Source organism: Helianthus annuus, chromosome 11 (assembly GCF_002127325.2).
Source record: "Helianthus annuus cultivar XRQ/B chromosome 11, HanXRQr2.0-SUNRISE, whole genome shotgun sequence".
In the NCBI taxonomy this organism is placed as follows: Eukaryota; Viridiplantae; Streptophyta; class Magnoliopsida; order Asterales; family Asteraceae; genus Helianthus; species Helianthus annuus.
Genome location: NC_035443.2, coordinates 111,633,538 through 111,641,500, shown reverse-complemented (window position 1 = coordinate 111,641,500; position 7,963 = coordinate 111,633,538). Strand labels below are relative to the sequence as shown.

Here is a 7,963-nt window from a genome sequence, read left to right as displayed (position 1 = left end):
GTTTGCAAAGTTATTTGAAAGGTTCAAAGTAATTTGAAAGTGAATTCTGTGTCACACGGTTTGAATTTGATTCCAGTTTACAAGAGGTGGTTTAGTCCCAGGTCGTGTGCATTCGTCAGGTCGATTGGAAGTTGGGCAAGGTCGTTTGAAAGTCCATTAGTTCGTACGTAGTAAATCTGGTCATACGTAATTTGATCCGGGTCATAGCAGTCTGCACAGTGTGTCAACTTTCAGTCCGCACAGAATATTCATCAGTTCGAGTACAAATCTTATTCTGTTAATTGATAAATCTTTAAACTGATTATATTTTGTTTGTGTACGTCAGGTAATTCGAGATCGTCAGGTGATACAAGTGTGAAACATGGATACTGAGTTTTACAACGCGTTTGCTACAACCCCTGCTACTCCGTCTGACATTGCTAAGAACATGACAATGGAGAATGAAACCGGAACAATGCAAAAACCCCCGAAACTTATGGGAATTGAAGATTATCATGGATGGAAGAAATGTTTCGAGAATTGGGTGCAGGCGAATCATCTAAAAGCTTGGGAGAGCATCGAAACTGAATATGTTAGACCACAAAACGCTATGAGAGTTGATAAAATCATTTCTGAATTCAGTGAACAAGAGAGGGAAAGTTACAAAGCAGAAAAAATGATGATCAATTTGCTACAACAAGCTGTTAAAGAGGATATATTTGTGTTACTTCAACAAGATGAAAATGCTTATTCTATCTGGGAAGCTCTTAAAAAGAAGTTTGAGGGAAGTACTGAAATGTTACAAGGTAAAGCAGCTTTGTTGAAAAAGGAGTTTGAGCTGTTTACGTGCATGCCTGGTGAAACGACAAAGACTCTCATTGAGAGATTCTGTCATCTTGTACGCACTATGTCACAGCTGAAGATAGCAAAAACTCTGGCAGAATGGGTTGAAAAGCTTGCTGACGCTTTACCGCAAAAGGAATGGAGCACATATCTGATGATATTGAAGAATTCCGGACAGTTTAGCAGGCTATCTATTGCACAGTTTATCGAGAAGCTGGAGGCACAGGATTTGGAGCAGCAGAAAATTGCTAGAATGAATAGTTCAACTCATCAACAAGATATTAAATTGTACTATAAAGGAAATATTCAAACTGCTGAAGCCAGTCCAAAGATACAAACTGCATTTAGTGCCGGAAATCAGTCTCCGCCTAGCAGTCAAGGATCAGTCAACACTAGTGGGTTCTCAACAGTAAATCCTCCAAGTGTTCAAAGTGCATCTGCTGGAAATGGGCATTCGATTCAGTGCAATGTAGCTCTACATCTTCAAAATGGTCAAAATTATTCTGAAGAAGTTGTAAAGCATCATATGGGATTATTGGTCACTGCATTGGAATCTTATGAAGGGTTGATTGCAGGAAGAATTGGCAATCCAATACTGACAAAAGAAGATTATGACCAGATTGATGCAGAGGAGCTAGAATTGATGGACATCAAGTGGGCCTTGGCGAGTGTTTTGAGGAGAGCTGAAAAGTTTAGATTGATTACAGGGAGAACTGATTTCTTGGATGCAAACCTTTCTAACTTAGGATTTGGTAAATCTAAAGTTGTTTGTTTTCGTTGCAGGGAGAAAGGTCACTTTAAAAGAGAGTGCAAGAATCAGCAGGCATGAGGAGAAAAGGAATCTGCTGGGAAAGATGATTATTATAGGAAGACCATTTATCAGCAAATCACTTATCAACCGCATCAACAAAAAGAACCTCAAACGGCACATGGAAGAATGATCAAGGATACAAACAGGAAAGCTTATTATGGCATCATTGATCAAGATGATGAGAAAATGGCTGAAGGTTTTAGCTAGGACAAGTTTATTCCAGCTGATTCAAATGTTAAAGCGTTCATTGCACATATTATTCGAAAGCCAGAAATGCTGAAGGAATGGATGGAAGTGTTATCTGATGAAGAGAAGAGTGAAGATGAAGGATCTGTTTCTTCTGAAAACAGTTCATCAGAAACAAGTGATAGTGATGAAGAGATTGAACAGATTAATATTGGAAAAACTCACTTATCTTCTGATAGTTTTGAATTTTATTTTGCAGAAAAACGGAAGAAACTGAAAGAGAGGAAAGCTGCAAAGGAAATGAAGGAAGTCAAAGTGATTGAGAAGATTGTGGAAGTTGAAAAGAGAGTTGAAGTTGAGAAGATCGTTGAAGTCACAAAACCCTGTCTTACATGTTTATAGTCTTGTAAACAATGTATAGAGAAAGACGAGAGGTTTAGTGAGTTAGAAAAGTTGAAAGAACAGTTGTTGTTTGATGTAAAGAACTTGAAAAAGTCGTATGATGTATTGAACAGGCATGTGAATGGTCTGGAGAAGACTAACTCAGAAAGAGAGAAAGCTTTGAAGATGTTGAATGCAACAATGATGACAAAGCAGAAAGAGATCAACATGTACATAGAAGAATGTGCAAAGAGGAAGAAAGAGTTGGAGAATGAAGCAGCTGAGAATGAAAGAATCAGAAAATTGCTGCAAAGTTACAAAGGTTGTGACTACATAATCGACATAATTTATCCAACAGTTGAAGGTTTTGAGGCATTTAAAGATGAACAACCAAAGAAGAGAAAGGATACTGGTAAGAAACAGGGTGTCTGTTATAATAAGTGTCCGCCTCCTATTTGGGAAGGGTACTCGCCTAGAAAACCTGATGAAGAAGAACTAAAACAGGCGGTCAATATTAAGCTAGAATCCGAGATAAACGATGTTTTACCGGACAATATTGACGTCACGTTCACAGCGTCCGACACAGATCATGAGTCCGAATTGATAAAACGAGTGGTCGATCAGGTGTTGGATAAGGATGAGGAGTCAGAGTCAAAGTCCGAGTCCGAAAGTTCGTGTCATTCAGTCGGGAGTTCAAATTCGTCCGAAAAGAGTTCAAAATCATCGGGAAAACGGGTTTACAGTAAAGAGTTTTTGTTGTCAAAATCTAATTTGAATGATGAAACGTTTGAAGTTGTGTATACTTTGAATGGTTCTGACAAATTATATTTTGATAAAGAGTTTCCAATAAGAGGTGTTAAAAATGAATTGATAAAAAAGGTTTTCAAACTAACAGAAATTAATATTTCTGAAATAAAAGATTTAAATCTTAATGGTAAACCTAAATTTTACACCTCAAGAGTTCAACAACGAATAAACAAGAAAAAAGGTTACAATTCTGGTTCGGGTTTTCAAAAGAAACCAAACCAAAATCGTAGCTAAAAAAAGAAAGGACTTGGTTTTACTCCATCAGAAAACTATAAAAATGAAAAATTTTCTAAAACAAATACAAAATTTGTTTCAGGAACAAGTTCGGAAGAGGAAGCAAAAAGCTGATTCTGGAAACAATCTAACCAAGAATTTCTAGCCGAGAAGAGAAAGAATGGAGCTTATGTGAAGAAAGAAACCAGAACCTGTTTCCGATGCAATGAAGCTGGTCACATTGCATGGAATTGTCCGAAAGCGACAAACACAAAACAGGGAGTTTCTGGAAAACTGAAACAAGTTGTTGTTGATAAAACCGAACCACTGAGTGAAAATTTAAAGTTTTCAAAAATTCAACATTTGAAGTTGGTGAGTGTTCGAAGAGATTTTACAGGCGTAGTGTGAAACTTGACAACCAAAAATGGGTTATTAAGAAATCTGAGGTAAAATCTGGTGATGAATTTGATTCCACAAAATCAGAGGAGCCACAGTTTGATGAGAGTGATGAAAACTCAGTTCCTTCAATGGATGAAGAGAACTTTCCACCATTGAGGACTGAGAATTTTAAAAGGAAAGCTGGAAAGTCTGAAATCTCAAGTCAGGATTATTCTGAAAAGGATAATTTTGATGTTGAGAAAGCATTTAATGGGAAAGTAAAGAAGATTTTTGGAAAGATGGTCGATGGGAAGGTGAAAGGGGTAAAAGACTTTTACGCTACAAAGAAAGCAACTTACACCCCAACAAAATCAGAATTGAAATCACCCAAGGCTGGTCAGGCTTGGGTGGACATTTTCTTTGCTTGAAAAACCTGACTTGCCGGAGATCCCAAATTTGTAATCGTGGATCAGGAATCGGCATCATTCATGTATTATGAGTTTGTATGAAAAATTCTTAAAATTGTTAGAACTTTACAGGTTGAATGACTACGCCGGAGCTTCCAGGTTGGTAAGTGCGAAGCAGGAATCGGCATTCTGATTGGTAAAATGGTTTGTGTAGAGATGATATACCTACAAGTGGTAGTGTTTGATTATTTTTACAAGTGATACATGTTGCTTAATTGCTTAATGGTAAATCAGGGACATTAACTTGTACTTGATTTACTAACTCATGATAAAACTGACAAGATGATGAACCATATCCCCGTACTTAAACAAGTGGTAAACTTACAAGTGGCGAAAACAAACTCATTTTCCGAAAAAATCATTTTGATTGAAACAAACTTAGGTGTTTTGAAATCTAAATGAGAAAATGGTTTGTGAAAGGGGGAGTTCAGATTGTTTATGCATAGTGAATGGCGAATTGAGGCAATTTGATATCGGTTGTTATGTTTCTGTACAGTTTATGTTGCTTTTTAGTTTTCAAGTGGGCCAAGAGTCTAGTAGTTTTCAAATTTCCTTTGAAATGTGTTTGCATTTTAGGGGGAGTAAGAAAATTTCAGAAAACCCAAAAACATTAGAAAACTTGAAAAAGCCAAAAACATGATAAAATTCAAAAATGAGTTTCGTTGTGAAAAGAGGAAATGATAGTACATCAGTAGGCTGTCACAACATGCTAAAGAAATGTAAAGATAAAATGTGATAAACAATCTCACTAAGGATGTGCCAGTAGGTTTTTACACACTTAGTAAATTGTGACGAGATATAAACTAAATTTCAAATTTGCTTGTTCTGTGGGTTAACACAAACTTGGATATATAGGTAACCCCTGAAATCTTGTTTGAAAGGTCCCTTATTCTGAGATACTAGGTCTTTATGCTCAGTGATATCTGGGGTATTATCCCGGGACTTCTGCTGTATGGAAGTACTGACCTAGTCCCCGGATAATGCTTTCCGCAAATGCTTGAAACATAGCATCGCCCTCAGCAAGCTGATGAAATAATAAAATTGATAGTCGTTGTTGTTGAAACAAAAAGATCCTCTAAAGGGGACACACCAAAAAGTCGAAGCCGTCATCTCTCTGCATATACGGAAGTATCGACCTGAGCTCTCACGGCCCTCGCATTTAACCCCTGAACAGATATCATCTGTGGTATACTCACCTGTAAGACTGAATATTAGGATCTGGATACGGGAGTATATTCAAGAAGTGGGACACACGGATAAGTCATTAAGACATTAACATCGTATCTCGGAACAATTGAACTGTGTGTGAAAATTTAAGTGGACAAATATACTGACAATCTAGGTGAATTGTTTAGAACTTAAAATGTAATCAAGCTTAACGGTGTTAGTGACATGTCTCATAAACTGATATGATCCTCTTACACGAACTCACAAAAAATATTGTTTGTAAATATTTCCTTACTGCATTTCATGTTTCTTTATTTCAAAATCCAAAAAGATTTTCAGTGTGTTTTAGCATAAAGTTTTAGAAAATTCAAAAAGATTTTTGACAACTGATATCGGAAAGCTGATTTTCAAAAATCCGAGTGCTAAACGTGATGAGCAATATTTGAGGGGAAGTGTATGTTTGGAATTAAATGTTTTCATAATTTAACCTTTCAAGTGGTTCATCAATATTGTCACTGATAAAGTTTCAGTTTGGTTTGAGGAAGAGTTTGTTTTAGTGCATACATCTTTATTCTAAATTGTAAAACTTATGCTTTGAGGTAGAGTTTTTGCAGGATAAAATGAGAAGCTGTTAGATGGAAAGCCAGACAACGATCCTAAAGCTGATGATGCTGATGAACTGAAGAAATGCCAGCATATCGCAAGGGGGAGTCTGAAGACCTGCAAGAGAAGATTGAGAGAGAGAAGCCCAGAGACTGATCAAGACTGAAGATGTGAAGACACAACATTGTTGTGACTCAATAGTCGACTCCATCAACATCTGAGGGGGAGTCTGTTAGTGCACTACATCTGTTGATTTCGTCTTGGATCATGTTATACATTGTATTGTATCGATTAGGGTGTGTTTTACGAGAAAACTGGTGAGTTTATGTATTTTAGAGAGTAGGTCCGCTTATGTGTCATGTTCGTATATGGGAACCTGTCATGTCCGTATATGGGAACCTGATATGTCCGTATATGGGAACCTGTCATGTACGAATATGGGAACCTGTTAGGTTCACTTATTTGAACATGTACGAATATGGGAACCTGTTAGGTTCGCTTATTTGAACATGTACGAATATGGGAACCTACCAATACTATATATACTCATAAGCGAATCTCATTTGTAACGATTCTGATTTCCATACCGAGGTGCTGCCGGTGTGAGAATTGAATGTAAACGCTGTTATATCAATCAAAAAAGTGATTTAAGAGAATATCTAGCTATTTCTACGTCAGGTACTTGTTTTCCACACCTGTATCTGATCAAAACTCCTCTGATAGACTCGTTCGGGTCAAAACACGATCCTACAGTTCGAAAGTCTAAGCGGTTGTTTAGACTGCTTATCTTACGACCCTATATAAGCACTAATCTAAAAGTGATGAGTTAAACATGTTGAAACATGTTTAAGGCAGTTTGTAAACAAGTTTGATATCAAGACAAAGGGTCTTGATACCCAAGAATAGTTTGGTTGCAAAATATGCAAGAATACGTATTTTGACCGAAACTGTGACTCGTCACTATGCCTAAATAACGTGGTAATCAGTAGGTATAGTCACAAAAGACTATAAGCATCGTGATTACGCTCACGTTACGAAGTTCAAACGAACTTTGTGTTGACCAAAGATTGGTCAAAGCAGAAAGTCAAAGGCAGTTTATCTTTCGTGCTTAAAAACGCATAAAAGCACGAAAGAATACTTACAAAGGGTCCAAGCAAGGAAATCTTGATCAAACTACTCAGGTATGAAGTTCTTGAACCCCAACTTAGAGTAATTCAATCATATTTGTGAGGAATGAGGAATGAAGGTGATGGGTATTTATAGAAAACCCACAACCGTTAGGATCGTTCCTCGCAAAACGTGATTTGATCTTGACCCTCCATGTGGGCACATGGTTTTGGAATACTAGGGGTGTTCCAAAACCATCAAACGGTATTGCAAATGTTACAAAATAGACCCTAAACTTCAATTCGGTTGCTGAAAATAGACCTGCCATTGCTGAAACTTGATATTCTGCCCAGATAGGGTGGTGGCGTGCCACCACAGCCAACCCAGATAGTGGTGGCGTGACGCCACTATGAGTTCTAGTCTCAATAAGACTACTAATTCTTACTGTTCATATAGTATGATATGAATATACCACATCAATTCGTTATGTATGGATGATGAGATTTCATTTATACAGAGCTAATTCCAATAGACTTATTGGAGGGTCCCATTGGCGTGCATCCAGTAGGAATTGAACCTACGAATTCGCCAATTATGAGTTGGGTGCTTTAACCATTCAGCCATGGATGCTTAGCGGGTAGCGAATGACCAGATTCCAATTCAAATGGAATCTTTCAACTAAAGCAATGAGATGCTTAAATGGAATTCTTTTAGTTCTAATAAATCAGGAGGAATTTAATGACCGGACATGAATTCAAGTCCTGGATTTTAGAATTGAGAGAGATATTGAGAGAGATCAAGAATTCTCACTATTTCTTAGATTCCTGGACCCAATTCAATTCAGTGGGATCTTTCATTCACATTTTTTTCCACCAAGAACGTTTTATAAAACTTTTTGACTCCCGAATTTGGAGTATCCTACTTTCACACAATTCACAGGGTTCAACAAGCAATCGATATTTCACGATCAAGGGTGTAATACTCTTTGGAGTAGCGGTCCTTATATATCGTATTAACAATC

At 37.2% G+C, this 7,963-nt stretch overlaps 1 non-coding gene and 1 pseudogene across 1 annotated transcript; one reads left to right on the top strand and one right to left on the bottom strand.

The window, feature by feature from the left end:
* Positions 1-7,498: 7,498 nt before the first annotated feature.
* Positions 7,499-7,572, bottom strand: TRNAM-CAU. The gene has a single exon. It is a non-coding gene; the product is annotated as a tRNA-Met (tRNA).
* Positions 7,573-7,591: 19 nt separating this feature from the next.
* Positions 7,592-7,963, top strand: part of LOC118484051 — a 5,112-nt pseudogene continuing 4,740 nt past the window's right edge.